Here is a 24,469-nt window from a genome sequence, read left to right as displayed (position 1 = left end):
TCTGTTGGGATCAATATTGTCCTGATATCCAGCACATAATAAGTACAGATTATTACCTCCTTTTGTCACATTACTACCTTAAAACTCCATCTATTTTCCTGGGATCTTACTGTATGTGACAGGCTGACACAAAGTGATGCAGAATTGTGGTGTAAAATGAACATGGTTAAAAGTTTTGTTACAAAAATCTGAAAAGTGTGTTGTGCATTTTTATTTGATTAGTTAATATAGACCTAGATGTTTGAGGAAACCAACATCAAAAGCAGGAAGCCAACTACATTGCAGGGCATTCTGGGAAAATGCAATCAAAACAAACAAACTCTAGCAGAAAAAATTACTTGTATTCTTTTACCAAAGGCAAAAGAAAAAGACTACAACTCGTAAAATCTGACACCACTACATTTTTAGTTTCATTTTGTGTAAAAGGAAGTTGTGCTCAGTGTCTTCTTCTTCTTGTGTAATTTCCTGCAGTAGTTTATGGTGCAGCGCCACCACAGGTGAGGAGGGGAACTGGTTGCTCAAAGGGTTTTGTTGGGTTGACGCAGTGCAGTGTGAAAGAGAACCGCACCAGCTGAAAACGTAACAAATGGTGCAATTTTGACCCCTAATCAAATCGAGTCTACCGGACTCTCAGGTGTGAAAAAACCCTTATGCTACATACATTCATGGAGATTAAACAAATAAGTAAACATCCCATGGAACGCTGCTCAACGCACTGAAGTTACAAAATATGAAAAAGTTCACAGGATTATAAATACTTTGTGCACAGTGATGGACATTAATTCCACAAAGAATGAATGTTCAACAGCATATTAATGAAGTGCAACTAGATTTTCCTTCAAACACTGAAAACACATTTCCACAGTGAGGTGTCCTGAGATCATGGGCCCACCACAGAAAAGCCCATAAGAGGTCTTTTCATTAGTTGTCGAGGCCCGTGTCGTCTTCTCAACTGGCTCTCCTGCCCTTGTCTTGGGGCCCTTTGTGTGAAGTGCTAGAGGTGATTAATATTTGTTTTCTCTCCTCTGTGGGAGAGGAAGACATAGCTGATCCACTGTGACCCGTCCTTAATCCCCAGCAGGTCGACCCGGTCTCTCAGTTTCCTTCATCTTCTCTTGCGTCTCTGTCTCAGAGGGCGAATACCCCATGCTGACACTCGAGTTGGACACAGGAAAATCACTCAAGACTCGTGCTATTTAATGCTCACAAGCTCAGAGCTGAGCCACGATGACAACTTTCTTTACAAGCTTACTCATATTTCATTTCTCCATCTTTGGTCACCTGACACTTTAAATTCTGACCTAAAGACAGAATTTGAACCAGTCATGATCCAAACCTACATTCAACTTCTCTTATGTTTAAGATGTTGTAAAATGCTGAATCCGTGTTTGAGCTGCTGGAACACCGTTTCCTATTTTGCTGTGTAGACTGATGTATTAAAAAAACCATGTATAAAAGTGGAAGCATTGGGAAAAACTGCAACTAATTGCTTAGGAAATAATTTTCAGCTCTCACTGAAAGCCCCCTAGTGGTCAGATAACTATTAATCAAATATTGTTAGCTTTGCAGGATTTCTGTATGCAGTGTGAGCTAAGTAATGTTATTATTGGGTAATTGTTTTTAGATATTTCAGTTGCAGTCATGTCAGTTTTGTCACAGTGGTGCATCTCTTCTGTCTCATTAGCAGTGGCGCTTGTGAGGCAGAATGTTTGGCAGCTTTGCTTGTCTGGTGATTAAACAGTGTTGAATGTGTCAGAGGAAGATGCTGCAGCGTTTATTTCCTAACTCTGTCTTCTTAAAATGGAGATGAAGGATGGTGTGACTTAAAAAGACTGGTGGGTGAAATGGATTCATTTAAATGTGTGGATTCCAACTGGAATTAAAATGGAAAAGCAAAAGGTTCAACCTTAGACTGGTAAAAACATTATCGATTAAGGCTTGGATGGTTTCACTGAAGCAAACCGTTACAATACCAAAGATGAGCTTTATTTGGTGTGATTTTATTCATAATCCTCCTGTTTGAATTATTTAATTCATATCACTACTATTTCAACTCAGTGGGAGTTTATGTAGCCTGTACTTGTAGTTGTTTAACTGACCAAAACACATTATCTGAAGACAAGATTAAACAAGCATTTTAATTAATAAAAAAATTGAAAAACGATTGGATATTGTTGGAAAATCTCTGATCAGTTGTGTATGTCACCAGAGAAATGGAAGTTTGTTTTAGGAGGAGGATTTTATGTTGATTAAATCTTAATTTACAGCACATAAAAAAAAGTGGAGATGCTTTTCTACACATAATAAAGTGAAACTGATAGCACCAACAATTCAGCAAGTATCTTAAAGTTGACAACCTGCGTGTTGGTAACGCTGTGCTCCTCAGGTACGCTCAGACAGAGGACAGGAAGTAAAATGAGTTGGGCTGAAGTGGCCAGGTTGAGGGGTTTGGAGGCTTTGTTGGGGCCACAGGAGGGGGTGTCTTGGAGGATTGAGTGGCTTGCGGGGTCTATTGAGGACTTGATCCTGTTGACAGATATACTGCTCCCTTTGTGACCACATGGCTGTGATGGAAATGGCAGGTGCAGTATGGGTAGCCAATGGGAAAAAAATCCTTTGGAGCGTTGTGTTTCAGTGGTTGTAAAAACACAGCTGTTTTTAGCTTTCTGAAGCGGCTGCGTGCTCCGTCTCCAATTCTTTCCAGCTCCTTGTTGCCTTGTTGGCATAGTCACTAGACTCGCAAACACAGTCTTATGGTCTTAGCTCTTTATAAGAGCTTTAGTTGGGAAAATGTACAGATCAGTATTAACGATCAACACTGTTGGATGAAAGCTCTTAGCAACTGGCTCAAAAGCTGCCTCAGGGTAACTGATAGTAATGGGAAACTGCTTGGCAATTTAGCACATACGCATATTAACACAGAGTGGGAGACGACAATTCACTTACAGGACAGCAAGAAGATGAACCTGAAAATAAGAGAAAAGACAAAAAGGTTGATTAAAAACACAGGAAAAATTAGCAAGAGAAAATTTGTTTGTAATTACATGAATGTAGTAAAACTAAACTTTATATTTCATCTAGTTGTGTCCTAGTCATCAGGAATACAACCAATGCAATGAAAAAACTCTTAAACATTTTTCTTCGCAAACTAAGCATTAAAGAAAAAAATTAAAATCTGAAATATTTTGTAAAATTTCTTAGAATTCTAACTCCTTTAAACAATCTATGTGTTAAACTTTCCTTTTAACTTATTAGATTTTAATTGGTTTAATTTGTGATAATATCCTTTTTACCTATAAACAATGAATAATAACCAGAATTAAACGGTGATTATTGTATTGGCTTCTTTTTATCAGTGGATTTTAAAAGTCAAAACATTAATTCACAATTCATCGTTTTTCTGAAATCTGTCAAAATCTCAGCTGTAAATCTCAAATTTGAATGAAGGACGAAGAATAAATACTTTGTTTTTGAAGTTATAATGGAAATCATAGTTCATGTTCTTTATTTTGTAAACATCAGATCATGAAACTATTTTATTGTTTTTTATACAAATTAATTCAGACATTTCACATATAAAATAAATATATATATCTTGTTAATTTTTATTTTATTTTATATTTTTTGTAAATTCCTCACCGTTTTTCTTTACATGTCTGACAAATCGGTGCAGTGAAGCCAAACCTGGACTGAAAGCAAAAAGGAGAAAACTCAGGAAAATGAACTGGTTAGAATAATTCAGTTTATCAGATCTGCAGCTATTTTTCAAAAAAATATAACACTGAAGCAAAACCATGCAGGAAAATATTACGTTATGCAGTAACAGTAAGCTGTTACTAGATTTATAGTTATGAAAAGTTATAAACATATTAATCATCTTAAAAATAGATAATCAAAAGAAACAAAAATATCTTAACCAACCTTAAATCTGCATCAACCAACAAAAAAAATAAATAATATGACGACATGTCAACAAATCATGTGTTGGAGCCCTGATGTTCTTCTCCATCACAGCGTTTTCACTTTTCCAGCATGATGCAAGCGTGCCCACACGTCGCCCTGCGGTTTACCTGATGGATGGCACTGTAATGTGCTGCAGGGCCATTTGTGTGGAGATAAGAGAGACTTCCTGGATTAAGGAGGCAGTTGAGGTACCTCTCCAGAGTGCCTGTTTGTTTGGGTAAGACAGCTCCTTCATTACAGCAAAACTGTGGGAGGCTGGGAAGCCAACCTGTCTCTGAGACGGTGCAAGACTGCTGCCAGAATGTACTTAACCAGACTGAAACTGCAAGCCACTTGGCTCTGATGCCTCCAATATATTGTCATCAATTCTTTTTGTGGACATTTTGTGTCAATGAGATTCAATAGATGGAGAAAATAATCATTTCAGAGCTATTTCTATTAACTTGCTGCAGCTGGTGTGAAATTACACACCCTTGATCTAAATACATTTTTTATCTTTTTTTATTTCGTCTGTATGGGTGGCCGACCATGACCTGAGAGAAAATAAATTGTTATCAAAATGAATGAGATTTTAATGCTATTGAATTTTATTGTAAGCCAGCAGTAAGTTATCTTTGTTTTTATAACTTGTTTGATCTTTCTGGAAGATTAAAATAACACCTACAAGCGTAGCAATGTGAATTTATTATTTTACACATTTTATCATGCTAGAACCTCAAAGCTCAAAGCTTTAGTTTTATGTCAGAGACAAACACAGTGCAGAGCACCATAATGAACAAAATTTGTGCAAATGAAAACCTGAAAAGTGTGGCAAAAATTAAGCTGTAAACTAATAAAATTACCTTCCTGCAAATTTAGATGCATTTCTTCTCCAACTCACCTGAATAAGACTGTCGTGTTAGCAGCTGATGCAGCTTAGGCTGCGTTCGCACAGCAGGTCATGATACTCAATTCCATTTTTTTATTTTTATTTTTATGTTTTTATGTGGACATTCATACTACTGCTTACTTTCGGACCCCAAAGTGATCTGCTTCTGCAGAACAATGTAGACGTCACGTAGCAGCACTCCGTTTACAGAGGTAGTTAAGGATGCTGCTGTCTGGTTTATTTTAAAGATGTTGAGCAATAAGAGCCAACAATATTGTCACAAGACCATAACAAGATGGAGGCGGCGGCTAAGGAAGGAGAAAGTTAAATGATTCAGTTGTTTACGTCAGGATTTACCGTGTCTTTCTTCTTCTTGTGACGCATCTCTCACATCAATGACATAAAAATCTAATAAAATGCAACATGACCTTTCAGATGCTTAGAAAACTATCGGATACCAATCAGATTTAGTACCACATATTGTGGCACAAGTCTGACTTTTTGAGTGGTGAAAAGTTTGGAATTGGGTCGTTCTGACTGCCATAAAAAAGTCAGATTTGAGTCTGATTTGGGCAAAAATATCAGATTTGGGTCACATTCTCCTGCTTTGTGTAAATGTAGCCAGGAAGTAGCAGGATATTAGTTCCCAAAGACTTGGGCACCTCTCCTCAGGATGGACATGGTGGTTCCAGGACATTCCTGTTGATGCAGTCATGGCTCACAGCTCCATGGACTCATGGGTTCATGTCCAGGCCTTAATACTGAGATCTCCAAATCCAGCATGTTTCTTGACAAAGTTAAAAGTCCAAAAGGATAACAAACATAATTTTGTTCAGCCTTCCTGTTATCTGCTGAGACTGGTCCTCTCTTGCTTCCTCAGTGAATTACAAAAGTCCAGAAAGGGCTGCACAGTGGTGCAGTTGGTAGAGCTGTTGCCTTGCAGCAAGAAGGTTCTGGGTTCGATTCCCGGCCCCGGTCTTTCTGCATGGAGTCTCCATGTTCTCCCTGTGCATGGTGGGTTTTCTCCAGGTACTCCGGTTTCCTCCCACGGTCCAAAAACATGACTGTCAGGTTAATTGGTCTCTCCAAATTGCCCCTAGGTGTGAGTGTGTGTGTGCATGGTTGTGTGTCCTGTGTGTCTCTGTGTTGCCCTGCGACAGACTGGTGACCTGTCCAGGGTGACCCCGCCTCTCGGCCGGAACGTTAGCTGGAGAGGCACCAGCACCTCCTGACCCCACTGAGGGACAAGGGTGCAAGAAAATGGATGGATTGATATGTCAGAGAAAGAAGTTAGATTTAAATGTCTTTCTCTGTTTCCTCTAACTTCGTTTAAACTTCTACTAAACATAACTAACTTTGAGTCATCTTTGCTCACCAGCACCTTCCACACTAAAGAGTGTCGTTGTCAGAGCAACCTGATAGTTGTTTTCACTGATCAGAAAAAGATTGGGCTCTTGATTTTCTGACCTGCAGGTCAGAGCTTGATTGAGCTAAAAAAATCAAAGTATTCCTTAATGGCTAGTTAACAGTGTAGTGTTGCACTTTGACAAATATTAACAGCCATTTCTTTTTCATCAAATCAAAGTTTGCATTGAGTGGATTGTTCTTTTTTTAAAAAAAAAGGAGAAATAAAGCAATGAAATAAAATAAATAAAACAAATTCCATGTAAGACTTGCACAGGGCCAACATGATTTATTTTGTTGCAGATGCAATCTCGTACTGAAATCACGCAGAACATATTTGACATATAGAAATAGCTCCACACATGTCTTGTATGTGTGAGAGTGCTGTTGTGTGAGCCCTCTTGTTACCGCGGCGGCGATGAAGGAGGAATTAGATGTAGTGTTGTCTGAGTCGCTGTTAATCCTCAGATGATTAGTGGAATTCTCATCAAGGCTCCTTGAGACAGAATGAGAAAGTGTGTGGAAAGGAGACAGCAGGAGAAAAAGCGAGATAAAAGGAGGGAAACAAGACGACCTCAGCGTTGGGGGGGACCCCCATCCCCTCCGCTCGCCTGCGTCCCCCCGGCTCCCCGCCGCGGGTCGTGGGCCGTCCTCTCCTGTGGCCTGTAAGGTATCAGGCCAGGGTCACCTGGCTCACCACACTAATCCTGATTCTGCTGTGTAGATTAGCACTTTCCCTCTCACAGCCACTCTAGCCCAAGCCCCGGCAAATCCCGAAGTAAATGTCGGAGCTTCCGGTAAGTGGGCGAGCGTGGCGTTGTGCGCTGGATTAAAGAAAACAGGATAATATTTACAAGCCCGTTGCCAGGGGTGAGAAGACTGAGGATAAACGGCGAGGTTTTGTCTTAGTCAGCACAAATAATTAAATCTCTGTGTTAAAAAGAGAAATCAAAGTTTCCAGTCAGAAAAGGAAGGAAAGAGGGGGGTCACGTGACCGACAACCGGAATGGCAGCTCGGTGAATAACTCCGAGGACAGTGTCCGAAATTCCCTTTTAAAACCCTTTTAAATGCTGTAAGTTAGGCTGGAAAGATACGACACTGATATGTCTAAAGCTTCGTCTGTGAAACAGTGCGAAATTTTTTCAAAAAGACGCAAGGCAGCCACCAAAACAACACAGAGTCCAGCGTGCGGTGAGGATGCTAATATGGCTAGCATAGCTGAAGTGTTGGAAGAACTAAAATCGCTCCGGTCGGACTTTGGAGCAAAGCTGGATAGTATAGATGAAAGACTGACTGGAATGGCGACTGCTATGTCTGCACTGGAGGTTAAAGTGTCTGAGGTAAAACAAGACCTATTAAACCAGACGGCTCAGATGGAGGAGGCCGAGATTCGCATTGCCGAAGTAGAAAGCTCGCTCGAAAAAGCAGAAACGTCGTTGACTTCGGCAATGAAACGAATCCTGCTCCTGGAGGCTAAAACAGATGACCTGGAAAACCGAGGAAGACGAAAGAATCTGCGTGTCTTTGGCATTCGAGAAGGAGCAGAGGGAAGACAACCACTTTTTGACTTTATTAGCAACATGCTACCGAAATGGCTGGAACTCGCACCGGACAAGTCATTCACACTGGAGCGGGTTCACCGCACACCAGCCTCTGGGAAACCAAATCAGGGCAGAGCGGTTCTGATTCGCTTCTTAAAGTTCCCGGAGAAGGAATTTGTGTACCGAGAGGCAAGGAAAAAAGATATTATACAAGATGGGGCCAAAATCACGTTTGCACAGGATCTATCCGCGGAGACGGTACGGATCAGACGCGGGTTTCACCCGGTGGTGAAGCTGTTTGTTGACATCGGCGCATTCCGTGGATTCCAACACAACCCCTGCAAACTTCGGATCCTCCACAGTGGAAAGATCCATCTCTTCTCAACGCCTCAAGAAGCTGAAAAATTTTACAAGACTCTTCCAAAATAAAACACAGTGGATGCTTTTGATCAGTGAGTCATGAAAGACATACTGCCTAAGAAACAGGTAAACCGATAAGACATTTCATGTGGATATTCCTGTTCTAATACAACTGATCAGTGACGGGAACATAAACAGGATAAGTTCGAAGTTAATGGACAGTTCATGTTGCACTTATGTGTTCACGTATTCTAAGCCTAATTTGAACTGCTTTAGAATTTATGCTAAAAGCTAAGCCTTAAATAAGTTATTACCGTTCTATCAAGGGTTAAAGGTATTATTTTATTTTGATGGTTAGTGGACACCGTCTACCCCGTGTGGAGTTTTTGGTGAGGTCACGTTGACTAGTTGCTCCTCAGTGGTGTGGATCAACGTCCCCCAAATACCTGATTCAAGGGGGGGGGAGGGCAGGCATTTCAGTTAAAGAAATGCAAAAGTTCAGTTGGGGATGGTTCATTACTAGTTCTGTATCTTGTATGGTTGAATGTGTGAATGTATGTGCAAACCTGTATTTTCAGTACTACCTTTACCTTCTTTATTTGAGTGCAATGGTAAACTAAATAATCTGATATGGAAAAGACAACCAAAGGAAATATTTTAAACATCAAAATTACAAGCTGGAATGTCAGAGGAATAAGAAAGTTAACTAAATTGAAACAAGTATTAGACCGACTAAAATATTTGAAATCTAAAATAGTTTTCCTACAAGAATCTCATTTGATGGAGCCAGAAATACATCAGATAACCAAAAGATGGCAGGGTCAGGTGTACCACTCTTCCTTTACTAGTCACGCCAGAGGAGTTATTATTCTTATACATAAGTCAATACCATTTCAAACTATAAGATCAATCAAAGACCCATATGGGAGGTTTATTATTGTGCAGGGACATATTTCAACATTAAAACTAAATCTGATAAATATTTATGGGCCTAACAATGATAACCCATCCTTTTATGAAAATCTATTCTTAACCTTGTCAACGCTGGAGGGACTTTATATTGTGGGAGGGGACTTTAATTGTACCCTAAACCCAGGTCTGGATAGATCTACTCAAATTGATACCAGTCATACACAAACCAGGAAAATACTTCTTAACTACATAAAAGATTTAAGAATAAATGAAGTATGGAGAACAAGGAACCCAAATAACAGGGAATTTTCATGTTATTCAAGTACACACCAATCCCATTCGCGTATTGATTATTTTCTCATCTCTGTGGAGTTACTGCCTCATGTGGAGAACTGCTGGTATAATAGTATTGTAATCAGTGATCATGCTGCAGTGTCCCTGGAAATTAAAGTAAATAAGACTGATCAAGGGGTGAAAAGATGGAGGATGCAGACACTTTTACTAAAAGATTCAAAATTTGTTACATTTATAGAAACTTGTATTGACAAATATTTTGAAATAAATAAAGACGAAACCACAGCTAGTATTAGATGGGAAGCTTTTAAAGCCTATATTAGAGGAGAAATTATCAGCTATAGCAGCAATAAAAATAAACAATATAATCAAGAACTAAAATCATTAGAGAGACAAATTAAATCCAGCGAAACAGAACTTTATCAGAGCAACGATCCTACAAAATTACACAAACTTATCGTTTTAAGAACCAGATATGATAAATTAACAACAGAGAAAGTGGCAAAAAACTTAATGTGGACAAAACAGGCATTTTATGATCAAGGAGAAAAGGCCGGTAAATTGTTGGCTTGGAGGATAAAACGGACGCAAGCAGAAAGAGCAATTAACAGCATAAAATCAAAATCTGACATTTTAATCACAGACCCTTCAGAAATAAATGAAAATTTTAGAGAATTCTACAAAACTTTGTATAAGTCAGAATATTCTGGAAACGAAGAATCACAAACTAAATTTCTTAATCAATTAAATTTCAAAACCCTTTTAGAGGAAGAGAAAACAACTCTTGATAGTCCTGTAACAATAAAAGATCTATCTGAAGCAATAGACAGCATGAATAGTGGTAAAACGCCAGGTCCTGATGGACTTCCAATAGAATTTTATAAAGCATTTAAAAATAAATTAATCCCACCACTTCTCAACATGTATGAAGAATCATATAAAGATGGAATACTCCCAGACTCACTGAGATTAGCTACAATAACTCTTTTGCTAAAACCAAACAAACCCCCGTCTGAATGTTCCTCATATAGAGGAATCAGTCTTATGGGATGTGACACAAAGATTTTGTGTAAAGCTCTCTCTAGGAGATTAGACAAATACCTACCCAATTTAATAATAGATGATCAGCAAGGATTTATAAAAACGAGACAAGGATACCATAATATAAGACGGGTTCTTAATGTATTACATGAAAAGCATAATTGTAAGGACACAGTAATGTTATCATTGGACGCTCGTCAAGCGTTTGATAGAATAGAGTGGAATTATCTGTTTGAGGTTCTCCCCAGATATGGACTGGGTGAAACCTTTCTAAAATGGATACGACTACTATATACTGATCCGACAGCACAAGTTTTAACCAATAATAACATGTCAAAACCTTTTAATTTACAACGGTCAACTAGACAGGGTTGCCCCCTGTCACCATTGCTTTTTGTATTGGCAATAGAACCTCTGGCCATGGCTGTTAGAGCAAATACAGGAATATCAGGTATTAGAATTGGAGGAAGAGATCATCTCATTTCTTTGTTTGCAGATGACATCATATTTTTCTTAAGTAATTTGAAGATCAGTATTCCCAATTTGTTAAATCTAATAAAAGAGTTCGGTGAATTTTCAGGATATAAAATTAATAATTCTAAATCAGAGTTAATGTTTCTTAATGAAGAAGAAAGGAGAAGTCCTATTGTGACTACCCCATTTAAAACAACTACAAAAGGTTTTACATATTTAGGCATTAAGATCACTCCATCCCTCAATGAAATAAGCATAGCAAATTATAATCCCCTTGTGGAAAAAGTCACAGAAATACTAAATCGATGGTCAAATTTACCTATATCTATGATAGGCCGAATAAATGTATTAAAAATGACAATCTTGCCCAAATTTTTATACTATTTTCAAACACTTCCATTGCCACTGACAGACTCATTTTTTGATAGTCTGGACAAACTATTTAATCAATTTATTTGGAGTAATAGAAAAGCAAGACTCCGTTTAAAGCTACTCTATTTGCCCTATGAAAGAGGTGGACTTCAAGTCCCTAATCTCAGATGGTACTATATGGCCGCCCAACTAACATCAGCTACGCATTACTTTTGTCCGATGGCACCTCCAGCTTGGGTAGACATTGAACAGCAATCAGTTCCAGATTTACCCTTAAACATCTTCCTACACTCTTCGGATATAAAGGCACTTAAAAAAAACACAAAGAACCCTTTTTTAAAAAATACAATTATAATTTGGCATGCAGCACACAAACATATGGGTGACTGTACAGAGCTATCACAATTCACCCCTATCTGGGGTAATGAAAGGTTCACCCCAGGGAAAAATGATGGAGGATTTAAGCTATGGAAAACCAAAGGCATTCAGAAAGTTCAAGATCTATATACCGATGGCAGGTTGCTTACTTTTGATCAGCTATGTAATAAATATTTAATACCTCCAAAACATTTTTTTAAATACTTGCAATTGAAAAATTATATGTCATCAAAACGGAAACAAATAGTGGACATTCCACCTTTAACAAAAATAGAAGAGGTGTGTGTTGGGGACTTAAAAGGGAAAGGTTTTCTTTCTGTGTTCTATAATTTGTTGATGCTTTCCTCTAAAGATTCTGCAATGGATAAGTTAGACGCTTGGAGAAGGGATACTCTTGAAGATATAGATGAGGAAGACTGGAATCAGGCCTGTTTGAAAGCACAAAATCAAACGATAAACACACGATTTAAACTTCTACAATATAAATGGCTCATGAGAACCTATATAACACCAGTTAGGCTTCATCATATGTCCAGTGACATTCCAGATACTTGCACTAAATGCTTATTTGAAAAAGGAACCCTTCTCCATTGTATGTGGGAATGTCTTGAAATTCAGGAATTTTGGAAGGATGTTATAAGGTGTCTATCTGAATTGTTTAGGGTGAAAGTCCCATTAGAGGTTAAAATCTGTGTTCTGGGAATATACCCAGTGGAATTTAAACAATCACAGATTAAAACTAAATTGATAGACTATGGACTTCTTCAAGCCAGAAGATCTATTGCATTATGCTGGAGGAGCATGGACGCGCCCTCCATGGGACTCTGGAAGAAAGAAATTGCAAACTCACTCGGACTGGAAAAACTAACATACATCGCCAAGGGTAAACATCGGGACTTTGAGAACTTGTGGGAGCCATATATGAGGATCATAGGGACTGAAGACGGAGCTTAATAATGGGTGTCTTGAATGGATTTCTTGTTTACAGTTTTTATTTAAATACTGTCTTGTTAATTTTTCTTTTTGTTCCAATTTTAAGGGCCTTTTTGGAATCAAACAAATGCAGGTTTGAATGGTTAATGCGTGAGTGAATGTGATGTTTATAATGTTAAGTTGAATGTTTGTAAATTTGTGTCCTAAAAGAGAAAATTCAATAAAATATATTACAAAAAAAAAAAAAATCTCTGTGTTAATGGGTCTCTTGCACTGATGTGCAAAGTTAGTCAGTAATGAAGAGGTTAATCCCATTTAACAAGATTAAACATATCTTTATAAATATTTCAACCAGTCACAATGAGAAGTTTCTGGATTTTTTTTTATTTACTGAGAAAAAATGTTTGTATTCGAGGATAATAATAATAATAATTAAGTTTAGATTGGTGATTAAAAATGGCATTTTAAAATCAAGGGTTTATATTTGACCTGTGTATTTTTATTCAACATAAGCTGAATAATTTCATCAGGTCAATCAAAACCAAATTCCAATTTTTTTTTTCTTGAGTAAATTGCTACATAAAAAAACAATTTTAAAGTTTATTTTCCACAACTTCTCTAGATTTAACAGATTTGCATTTTATTTATTTGACCTTTATTTATACAGGTTGATCTGATATCTCATTTATTTCTCATTCATGTTTGATAAAACAAAATCAAAATTAAAAGACACCAACATTAATTCAAATAACATGAATGTTTATAGCGAGTATTGACATCCCAGAATAAGTTGAAGCATCTGTGTATGAAATTCATCAACAGTTTTAAAAACATGTCAGGAAGTGTAAAATATGGATTTTAGTTAATTTTGCAAAAAAGTTGTCCAAATAAATGTCCAGAACGTGTGTCAGCTTGAAACGTCAAACATTGAGTAAAATTATATAAACTATAACCATTATAAGAAACATTTTAATTAAATGTGTATAGCTCCAGAACTTGTTGTTGCAAAGAAACGGATCGTTCTACAACCCGGTTGGATTGTGTTTAGTTTATGCTGAATGTCCCATAATGTCTCCAGAAAGCTTCATATCTGACCGTCTGCTGGTCTGACGTCCTCCTGAGACATGATGGACTGCGTTTGTCTCTACTGTAGATGGCACTGTTAACCCTGACTTGAACCGGGTTTGGACCTCGGCGCTGATCGTTTCTTGGTCCAGTAGAACCATTCGCTGTCTGTCTGGTTCTCATTACTGTTCTGAGCCCTCGGGAAAAATTAATTAAAACGGGGAATGATAATAATAATGATGATAACAAAGATTATCTTTGTCATCACAGTTATACTAACAACAATAGAGGAGTTCTGAGGGCAACCAGGGGCTGAACTAAACTCCCCCTCTCAGATTTTATCTTCTTACTGTAGGTACGCACTCGTTTCTTCTTTTTGAATTTTTCAGCCATGTGGATCTTGGTGCTGACTGTGTTTAGGACAGGAAAGTGTGTTATTGTAGCAGAGCTTATGGGGGAGTCAAGAGGAGGGCAGTGGGCCGATTGCACGCCACGCAGCGTGATTCACAGAAGATGCCTGAACCCTCTGCAGCCCCTCCCCCACTTATTTCCTCTAGGCTGCTTGTGAATTCCCCAACATCGACGAGCATTTAGAGCTTAATATGACTGTGAGGTGAATCACCTCCCATGTGGGACGTTTCATCCATCTAGTGATTAAATGACTCCAAACTGTCGTTTTACACAACTGATAGACAAACGTCGCTGATTCCTGAAACATAAAGCTTCCATCTGCCTTCCACTTGTTTGCTGTGTCCCATTGTGGAGGCCTGCAGAGGGGAAAGCGTATGGGTTTCCTTTAATAATTCAAAAGTCATGCAGAGTCCCATCCACAGATTCTTCCACCTGAGCTGTGGATCGCTGCAGCTCCTCCTTGATGCCTTCTGGCTGCTTCTCCCTTTTCATCCGGTCAGTCTGGGTGAGCGTCCAGGTCTTTGTTGGTCTCTGCATGTTCAGATGACAGACGGCTTAAAGCTGGGATATCCACTGCAAAAACTAAACCTTACAAAGTGTTTTTGTCTTGATTTTAGTTCAAATATCTTTGTACACTAGAAATAAAACTTACAAGTATCTTTTCAGCAACAAATATAGGCTTGTTTTAAGTCAGTAATTTCTTAATATTGATAAGTAAATACTAGTTCCACTGGAAGATTATTTTACCTATTAACTTTACTTAAATACATAGATTGTCTCTAAAACACATGATTTAAGGAATTTACTTATTATTTACTTTCATAAGTAAATCACTTTAGTAAAGCATTATATTTATGTTTTATGTTTATTAGAAATTGCTTTGGGTTTATTTCAAGCTTAATGGACACGGACAGAAAGAAGGTAAGGTGAGAAAGTGGATTATACAGAAAAGAGGTAAGAGTAGTGGAAGAAACACAAGTCAACACCTTATTTTAATAAAATTATTACGTTATTAATTCCACAGGAAAATTAAATGTTATAACTCATTATTTAAGGCCGTTCAGAGTTGAAGATGCTAAAGGCTGTCAGCAGGGAGAATCTCCTCTAGCAGTCTGTATTACCACGTATCTGAAGAGGCCTCTGACCAAAAACAGTGTTGTTGCAAAGCAGTTAAATGAAGATGCTCATAATTTTCCATAATACTGAAAAATCTATAACTAAATTAAATGTTTTATTTTGAAAGCTGAGAAAATTCAACTACATTTTATTTGTATTTTCAGATTTTGCAACAAAATGAAATGTCTAACTTTTACAAAGGAACAAAAACATCTTAATTTTCTAGAATAAACCCAAAAGCCACATTTGGCCCTAGAACCACAGGTTGTAGACCTCTAGTCTATTACTTGAAGTCCCAACGAAATAAAATGAATTTTAGGGGTAAATGTGACAAAACGAGAAGAAGTTCAGGAGGAATAAACACCTTTAAGGTCCTCATGCTACATTTTACCCCCTTTTCCAGTATTACAAATGGTTTTTCCAGGTCAGGCGTGTCTCTAAAAGTCAATAAATTGATGCAGGATTATTTAATTAGATTAGAAATGGCCTGAAGCAGCAGCCTGACTCACGTTATGCTCTCTGAACTGATGAACCCCTGTTGAATCACAAAGACCCAGCCCTGTCTCGTGACCGCCGCTCGAACCTTTTTCATGTTGACTGTAAAAGGGGTCTGAGTGACCTCATGTACTGCTGGGATATTACTTTACATCTTCATCAGGCCGCTTCCCCAGTGGCGGCCCGAGACTGGTTCTAGACGGTCCGGCACGTCGCCGCGGCGCTTCCTGTGCACCGAGTCAAAGGTTGCTCATAGCGCTCTAATGGGAGACAGGTGTTGAGGGCGACCGAGACAAACTGGGAAATTACAGAAAGGACCAGGAATTTTTCCAGCATCTATCCTCTGACTGTATAGGAGCAGAAGAATGAAATGACAAACATTTCTCTCTCATCAATAATTAATTTCATCAAATGGTAACGCAAGCTGGCAAATTTGTCTAAGATATGAATTGCTGATGACTGAACGGTAAATGTTCCTGGTCTCTTTATGTCTCCACAATCCAATTAGAGTTCAACGCCCAGAAAATCTGATGACTGTATGCTCTGAGTTAGCTTAGCCGCTCATTAGCTGTCTCATTGAGCCCTCTCGTAATATTGTCTTATCAAAGACAGCTTTGGTCTGAATTACTAATCAAACGCACACATCCGCTGTTTGATGGCATTTTTTACCTTTTCTTAAAGCATTTCCTCCCTGAGCAGAAACTCATTATTCTCAGAAGGAAAACGTGGGAGTTGTCTGCATTTCCATCTCATTCTTTCAAACTTATGAACATCCTCTGTTGTGTTTTTTCTATAAAGTTTCCCGTCTTGAGCTTTTTGTCATCTCCTTATTCCACGTGTTTCTGCTTCTTCTGTCTAAAACACTGAGTCTGTGTGCTGGTGTCTGCTTGGTTAGAGGGCATCTTTGTTTTGACTGGAACTGGAGCCCCATGTGGGAATAAAGTGGTTGGAACATAATGCATAAACTTGGACACCACTGTAAAAAATAATTTGTTGGAATACTAATTCAACAAATTAGGGTCAAAGTTTTTCAAAGGTGGGTAAAATGTATGTCTAAGTTCAACAACAATATTGGCTCTCTGGATAAATCCTTATTAATCTGTAGCACTGATTTTACGATCAATCCACGTCAAACTACGTTAGTGTTCAAAACTGATCTGAAAAATGAAACTCAATCTGAAGGATTAACTCTGGTCCTTCACTTTGAAAGATCTTGTTACAAATACAGTGGTTGTTGGTGCAGCGCATTTACAGTAAAAAGTTAAAGAATGAAGGATTTCTACAGAAATGCTGCTTGTTTTCTGTACTCGTGCCAGGAGGATTTATTTAACCGTTCAGTTTTTACAGTGCAGAAATTGGAGAAAAGGCTGATATGTACACAGCAATTACATCTCAGTGCCCCGTGCAGATTACATGACTGAAGCAGTCAGAAAGGCCATCGCCCAGGGGACGGAGGTTTGCCCATTAAAACATCATCAGACAATGCGGTTTATTTAAAGAGACATGGGACTCTCCACTGCTACTGTTTGACCTCCCAGCAGATGAAAGCTAAGATAATACTGTCGGAAAATGGAAAATGTAATGTTCTCCACAGGCCAACTCCAGTACAGCTGGAACTTATCTGTTTATTTTCAAAATGGCTGCTGGGAAGATGACACATTTAGAAACTTACAGCCTTAGTGTCAGCCAGAACCAAGATTAACCATTTCTACCACTGCTTAAGTTAAAATGAATAAAATAAAAACAGCTCAGCAACTAAATTAGGAAATTTAAGGAAACTCATTTAGTTTAGATCCACAAACACACGTGGCGTTTTCAGGCAGGGTCACTGCAGAGGCTGCTGTTTGCACACGCTGTCTCACTTTTCATAGCTGCATATTTTTTCATGTTTGGGCTTATTGTACAGTTTCTGTATGCTTCAATTTGTCTGTTTACTGATGCAAAGTCAAAAGTATTTATATCTGTATGTTAAAACAAGTGAAATTGAGTCTATTCAGAAGTAGATACACTTTGATCAAACGCTCCACTGCTGGGATCCAGCATCCATGTTCTGTCTCTTTTATTTGTAACATGTGACACACCTGATGCTCTGTTACTTTTGCTCCTGCTGTTTTTATGCGGTTCAGTTTTCTGAAGTGCCAGAGCAACATTAGTATGTTTAGATGAGTCTGGTTACACACAGGATCCTTTTTATTCCCATTCTGGATAAATAAAACTCTTTCAGAGCCACAAACATTACTTGATCTTTTGAAATGTTTTTAAAATAAATATCTACAATAGGAAATGGGTAATTTTTAATAAACCCACAGCTTATTTATAATTTTTGGGTTTAAAATACATTTTAAAAAAATCATAAGACTTATGCAAAAAGATGATGGATACATTTCCTTCTTTGGAGTGTTTATTTGTGGAATAAACCCACATAGTTTCCAACTTAATAGCAAGAAAAATACACCTAAAAATTGTTACTGATATGTTTATTTTGACTCTGTAGAAACTATTCTATGAAAAAACAGGAACACTCCTCAGACTTAGACTTGTTATAATGTTTATATGTAAAACTAGCTGCTGGGCAGTAACTTTTTTTGCATGGTCCAGAGAACCACTTGTGGCTCCGGAGCCACAGGTTGAAGACCCCTAATCCATTTGATTCTGAAAGGAAAACTCAGATTTAAACATCAAATTAATGTGCATGAACTACAACAGTTTTAAAGATATAAAAACAATAAAATGGGCAACGATTAGTCGGGCGTGTTGCTGAGCTAAAGCTGCAGCACAAACTAACATCAATAGTAAATGAGGGGCAGCTGCATCAATAAATCTTTGCTTATAGTTTCAGTAAATTTCAGATAGTCACTCACATGAAGTTAAAGCGTGGCATCATTAGAGTTTTATTTCGTTTTCAGTTAATCTGGACCCATCCTCCACATGAACCCCCTCCCCGCGCGTCATTCAGGAGTGCGAGGCATCATGGTAATTTGTTAGCCGTTATCTGGTGATCTGCGCTGACCTCTGAATGACCCCAGCCTGACGGCGTGGCTCTGAGCGCCGACACCATCAGATCTGTTTGGTGGAACACACACGAACCAAATGTCTGTCTAATGTATTTGCTCACAATCATAAAAATGCAGTTAACATAGAGAAAGCCTAATTCATTCTGCTTGTTTGCTAGTCAGTTGTAAGATTCTGTGATCACAAATTGATCTATTAAAAACAGTAAAAATGAATGTAGTCATGCGAGAGAAAATGTAGTTTTTATCCAATAAGCAAACAGAACTGCAATGTAAGCACAATGTCACATTAATAGGTTTTTCTCAGTCTTTTATTACATGCTTGAGGGTAAAGAAATGCAGTTCATTTCATTTCCCAGGCAGATTATCATTCAACTCACTGCGAACTCAGAGAGCAAATGCTCTATGCTGATGCATATTCATGTGTTTAACATACAGGCATGCATTCCTAATGATGGAGGGGAGAGTAGAATAGAATAAAGCTCATTAATGCCAGTCAGCCTTCGAAATGAAAACGCTGCCATACGGCTTCAAATTCAGCTCAGTTTATTCACCAGGGAGAAAAAACTGCAGACAGAAATAAAATGAGATTAATTCTCCAGAATTTGTTTTATGAATTTTATATCATTAGATCCTTCTCCCAGAAATGCACTTATATTTCACCTATAAATCTGATTTACATTTATTTTATTTCTGTAAATGGTGACAATTTACTTAAGTGTGGAATTTGCAGTTTTTCAAGAAAACACAACATTTTAGTTAAGTGGTATACATCTGTATTTATTCTGTGTATAAATCTATATAGTTCACCTTTGAAAGACAGGTTTTAGTTTGTATATATTTAATAACTGACGGTATAAAAAAATCAGATTTTATGTATAGATTTTAAAACATTTCAGACATTAAGTGGAATAGAATAGAAATCTCCTTTATTCCCCCAGTGGGGAAAATTCAGGCGCAACAACAGCTGCAAAGTGACAGGCAGTCGAGGCGTGTTAGACAGATAAAAGTGTATATATATAATATATATACACACACAACTAAATTGAGAGTAATATACTGTACAGTAAGGATAAAACTCTAATATAAAGTCAGAAACGGTGTGCTCGGATCCAAAGAATATGCAACTGGATCATTAATTGTTTGCTGGTCCCTCATCAGAAGCTGTTGCAGATACGTATTTTTAATCTTCAAGCCTAAATCCCAGTTATCAGAAATATTCATAACTGAAGTTGGCTGATCAGAAGAGGTGAGCTTCCTTTCTGCATTATAATCAGAACCAGAGCGATGGTGCTAAAACGCAGTGGTAACTGGGTCTTCTTAGAACCTCTCCGAGTGTGACCTTCTCCTATCAGCGTGCCTTCGCTGTCACTTCTGCTTTTAAGCTTTAACATGAACCAGCTCCTGGTCTCAGGGGTTAGACAACCAGACGTCTTGTCCGGCCAGAGTGGCCAGACGTCATTAACGGCCGTGGTCCTTGTTTATAAATTATTAATGCCCCCCGCCCCTCCTTCGTCCACCCTGTCAGTTTGCAACAAGCTGATGCCTCAGCCGTTTGCGTGGCAGCGTGCTCCTCAAACAGATTGCAATTTATTCCTCTGCAGTTTGTCCGTCAGGGCTAACTCTGACAACATAATCCCGAGCTAATCCGCCGTGTTCAGTTTTTCATGTTGGCTCTCATGCAAAGTGCTCTGCCAAATCCCGCTACCTGTCAGCCTGGCCTGGCGGTGTGGAGCCCAGACGAGCTGCCAGCCCTGCTGCAGCGGCTCCCGTGAGGGCGGGGGATGGAGCATTGTGCCTGGGTAGACTTAACCCCTGCCTCCCTCCCTGTAATCCACTGTAAACAGCCAGAGCCTTAGAAGGGCTAACTGCACTAATCAAGCCCCAAGCTTGCCCAGTCACTATCATACACAGCGCCCTAAGAACTAGAGATTTGAGGAGCTGTACTGTGGTGTGTGTGCAGCGCATGTGGTGCAGCGGGGCCCATCGATGGCTTCCAATCCACAAAGATGGAGAGAAGTGCCAGCAGGAGGGGGTTATGTCACCAAATGAAGGAGTTTGCTATTGATTGAAAACATAAAAATACTTTATTTATCCCACAGGGAAATCGGATGTTGTTGTGACGCAGGACAGTGGTGAAGCTGAAGGCAGGAAGTTGGTCTTGCAACAAATCTGAGGAGGCTTCTGACTGAACTGTTGCTTTATTTCAGTAACCATGTTTTTTTTATGCACATTTTAAAATATCGCTTTATAAAAGGTTTATGGAAATGACAAAAGTGAAGATAACTTCCTCAATTCCACAAAAAAAAAAAAAGAAGAGCTAGTTTGGGTGATTTTTGGTTTTTCCAAAGATGGAAACACAAAATAAGTTCTGGCATAGTGAACATTTTCATCTATTGGTGGGATCCAGACTTCCAGCGCGGAGGGGAGGAGTGTCAGCCTGCAGTGGCCGGCCAGAGGCGCTCCACACGGGGGAACGCTCTCCTCTGGAAAACTTTAAAACCTCCAGCTCAGAGGGGAGGACTCTCCATTTTTCTGATGTGTGGTCCATGCTGGTTTGTAACCTTTACATCTTGCTTACTAGATCTAAAGAAATAAAGTTTTGCCTAGCCTGGAAACATGCCTAATTTGCATTTTGTGGGTTTTTTTGTTGTTGTTTTTTTCCCCAACATTTTAAAATTTCACTCAAAATTTGAATGACAATTAAATGGAAACAGCTGGTCTCTTGATATTCTAACAGCTTGATGTGTGGGCAGCAGAGCAGCTGTTCCACAGTAACATGTCCTGGATGACACAATCAGTTAACGGACACTGCTAATCCACCTTCTTTGCTTTTGTCACTCCTTTTTAAATCTCCTTTTTAAATTTTTAAAGTAAGAATAAAATTCCTTCCAAAATTCCTCCCAGGTGCTTAGCATGTAAAGACTCATAGAAAAAAATGAGCAAAAGGAACAAATCAGAAGGACCAGAGCTGCTCCAACATACTGATACCAGGAGTGGCGCTATTTTTGAACAATATACTTTAATGACTTTACATTTCTTTATTTCCCATCAAATTGTGTCACCTGGAAACATAAAGTGTCTCTCATACAAGGATGCTCGATTACATTTCAATGGGCAGAAGTAAAAAACAGATAATTCTTCTGTTGGGATGAACATGTTTTCCTAAATTGCATCAAAAAGTAGTTTTTCCAAATCTCTCCTCTTTTCTTTCCATCTTTTTTTCTCCCACAAACTTCATCCCAGTTTTCTCTGTTTCTGAACCCAAACCTTCACAACATGAAACGAGTCACAGGAAGCCTAACAAAGCAAAGTCCTCCAGTCAACTAAAAAGGAAAGTCGGATAACACAAGCACTGAAGCATTTATTTTCTTACATGTCTCCGGCCCGTTCTGTGATTATTTACTGACGGTCCTGCGGTAGGTGGGCGTCTCGGGTCACCGATCTCAGCAGGAAAAAACCGAAAGTCCACTTTGTCAATGTCTGTCAAACATTATCATCAGTTAATTAAACTAGTGAATTTTCTATTTAAAACTGTTATTTGTTCTTCAGTTGGGGGGAAAAAAAGTGTTGTAAAATATTGCAAAAGCCTGAAAACCTTTATTTCCACCATTTTCACCTCTAATGCTGTTGATGGAAAATCTTTATTGTAGTTTTATCAATTATGTTTTTTTCCCAGGTGGAATCAAAACAATCACTAAATAATTATTCACTCTGCATTAGAGCTTTGAACATTGACATTTCTGAATAGCTGCATGAGAATGAGTTGGATAACAGCCAGTGAGACTCCATGTTGTTGTTGAGGTCGGAGATGAATGACGGTTTGCACCCAGCATGAGGTCGAAGGTTTCAGGTGGAGCTTCCAGTCACAGTGCAACTCGATCAGATTCAGATTAAAATCCCAACTGGTTATAAGTTTAGAAACATATTCAGCATCTCTGAATACTTTTTATTATGTTTCAAACTTCCTGTTTTTGATAAATGTTAGAGGGTTTTACTTATGTGTTCAGTTGAAATTTCTGATGGTGCTAAACTTTTTCATTCAACATGTTTGGATATAGTTTTTAAAATTATTTTGTAGCATGGTCATGATGTTGGGGAAAAAGCAGTTTTGCTAATGGAGTAATTTTAGCTGTCTGATTATATATATTTTTTAAATTATTCTAAATTTGATTTAAAAAATGTATGTTGAACCTCTGTCACTTTCACATTTTTAATTGTTTTATATTTAATACCATCCAAACAGTTACTTCAAATAGCGAAAGCACGTCTGCGTCGTCACTGTAAACTAATTTCATTCAGTTCCATTCTAAAATGAATAAATAAATGTTTTTCTTTTAATATGTAAGAGACTCTTCTGAGAGTCTTAACTGATTACAGATGAATAAATAAGTTAAAATGTCAGAACCGTGTAATGTTGAATCAAAGTGTCTCAAACATGTCGGCACCAAGCAGCCCACAGAAACTGACTGTCTTCCACTCCTGTTGCTATTTGCACTTTTCCAGCTTCCAGGACTGTGGGAAAGCTCGACACAAATATGTTTCCCACTTAAACTCCAGATAAAAGTGGGCGGAGCTCTGGAGAGAGCTGAGATGGCTGTGAGGTGGTTGGTGGAGCTGCGGGGAAAATGCGAACATGACATGTCGCTGATAAGAGTCCTCCAACAGGTTAACACCACAGCTTGTAACTGGGATTGCCCCGAGAAGCCCTCTTAGGAAGGCCTGGCATCTGCAGTGATAGCAAAAACCCGGAGGCTCCAACAACCGTCGCAAGCAACGGGTCCGGATGAAAGTTTTTACAAACATCACACCTCTGAAGATTATGAGGGATAGAAAGAGTAGATGTTGCATAAGTGCTTAACAAGGCCGAGAATGAACGTATTTATCGGTAGTAATGTTTAATTAATCTTAATTTAAGCCAAAACATTGTGAAACCATCAGGCATACTTTTCTTTAAAATTCTTGAAATAAAAAAACAAAAAGTAGTTTTGCTTTGTATTTTTTTTTCCAAAGACAGAAAAATATAAATATTTAAGCTACAGTAGAAGTGACAGAAAAAGGTCAAAAGTAGGTTCAAAAGTATTCAGTTCAGTGTTTACAGAAATAATACACAAAACAATGTTGTACTTACACTTCCTGATGTAATAGTTCATTATTTTAAATATATCTTATATTTTATAGTTAGATATTTCAAAATAGTAAGTTTTCTTCCTCCTCTTTATAGACCTGAGATGTAATCTCACTCAAACATGCTAATCATGTATGAATTCAGTATAATTTCAGTTCTCTGAAGGATTTCTTCAGAGAATATCAGGACCATGGGAACAAAGGAACCCAGCAGCAGGTCAGGGAGAAGGTTCTGGAGGAGTTAATGCAGGTTAGGTCCTGAAAACATCCCACCCTGAACATGCAGCACCATGTTTTACTTTACCTTGTTACTGTCAGAGCTCCTGTAAAAGGCTTCTGGTCTTCTGGAAACATAACATTTAAAAGGGAGAGGAGTCACATCCACCCCTGATGTTCCACATCTCATATGTTGTCCTTCATACTCCACAGGGTAAATGTCAGAGGAAGCAAAAGGACAAGAAAAAAAGCAATAAAAAGTGAGTGATGGCCATTGATATTTCAGCCTGATGAAATTCTGTCAGGAGACTTTGCTTGGCTTTACATAAACAGGGCAATAAATAGATCGATCACACATAGCGAAGCAGGTTCATGTCACACTAAGTGATGTGACGCTGAACACAGGCGCGTCTCATTACTCACAGGGGCTTCCCAGAGGGAACCTGTGTCTCTGACTGTGTGTGTGTGTGTGTGTGTGTGCGTGCGT

At 38.4% G+C, this 24,469-nt stretch overlaps 2 long non-coding RNA genes across 3 annotated transcripts in view; one reads left to right on the top strand and one right to left on the bottom strand.

The window, feature by feature from the left end:
- LOC145553191 (uncharacterized) overlaps positions 1 to 24,469 on the top strand; it is a 47,750-nt gene that overhangs the window by 6,347 nt on the left and 16,934 nt on the right. The gene's annotated exons all lie outside the window — the stretch shown is intronic.
- Positions 5,961 to 24,391, bottom strand: LOC145553190 (uncharacterized). 2 transcript variants are annotated; one of them, XR_014089462.1, is made up of 4 exons: positions 24,071 to 24,391; positions 18,490 to 18,691; positions 14,450 to 14,548; positions 5,961 to 7,059 (listed from the first exon to the last, which is right to left on the bottom strand). It is a non-coding gene; the product is annotated as an uncharacterized LOC145553190 (long non-coding RNA). The 2 variants fall into 2 exon arrangements; XR_014089461.1 differs by lacking the exon at positions 5,961 to 7,059 and having other exon boundaries at positions 13,126 to 14,548; positions 24,071 to 24,389.

This window comes from Poecilia reticulata, chromosome 10 (assembly GCF_904066995.2).
Source record: "Poecilia reticulata chromosome 10, P_reticulata-male-v2, whole genome shotgun sequence".
Taxonomy (NCBI): Eukaryota; Metazoa; Chordata; class Actinopteri; order Cyprinodontiformes; family Poeciliidae; genus Poecilia; species Poecilia reticulata.
Note: the sequence above shows the minus strand (reverse complement) of the source record. Positions and strands in the feature narration are given on the sequence as shown.